Raw genomic sequence first — 577 nt, 5'->3', positions numbered from 1 at the left:
GACCTGCACTGTTGGCTCTGTTCTGCTCACTGAAGTCAGTCCATGCTGATGGGTGGGGGAGAAAAATGGCACCAGCCCTCTCCCTTGCCTTTTGCTTCTGTCCACTGTGCAGAAAGCCCTCACAGAAGATCAAATCATCTTTCTTCATGTGTCCCAGGTGTCCCTCAGATCCCTGCCTTAACCCTTTCTATATCCGGACCATCTGCATACCTGGCATCACTGTGCACCTCTGCTGTATCTCATAAACACAGGCTGAGTTCTAAAACGCCAAGCTTTAAGGACCTGGTGCAGTGAGGATCCATGCTAGCCTTCTAGGGGAGGGACTTGCCACACAGGGGCTGGTGCCAGTTTGTCCCAGAAGGGCAGTTGCACCAATATGCAGGAGTTGAGTTTAGAGTAAAGCACAGCAAAAGGCCTGAGTCCAGGTTAGCTGCCCTAGGCAGGTGTCTCTACCCCTAAGCTTAAGGGGTGTGGTAGCACAAAGGCGCCCACCAGCTCTTTTGTCCTCTGAGAGGCAATACCACCTTTCCCAGATGCACTCCAAGAAGGGGGAACTATCCTCTCAGGGGATGTCTCT

This window comes from Leptonychotes weddellii, unplaced genomic scaffold, assembly GCF_054177405.1.
Source record: "Leptonychotes weddellii isolate Sample4059 unplaced genomic scaffold, ASM5417740v2 HiC_scaffold_2659, whole genome shotgun sequence".
In the NCBI taxonomy this organism is placed as follows: Eukaryota; Metazoa; Chordata; class Mammalia; order Carnivora; family Phocidae; genus Leptonychotes; species Leptonychotes weddellii.
This window is presented reverse-complemented; position numbering follows the sequence as displayed.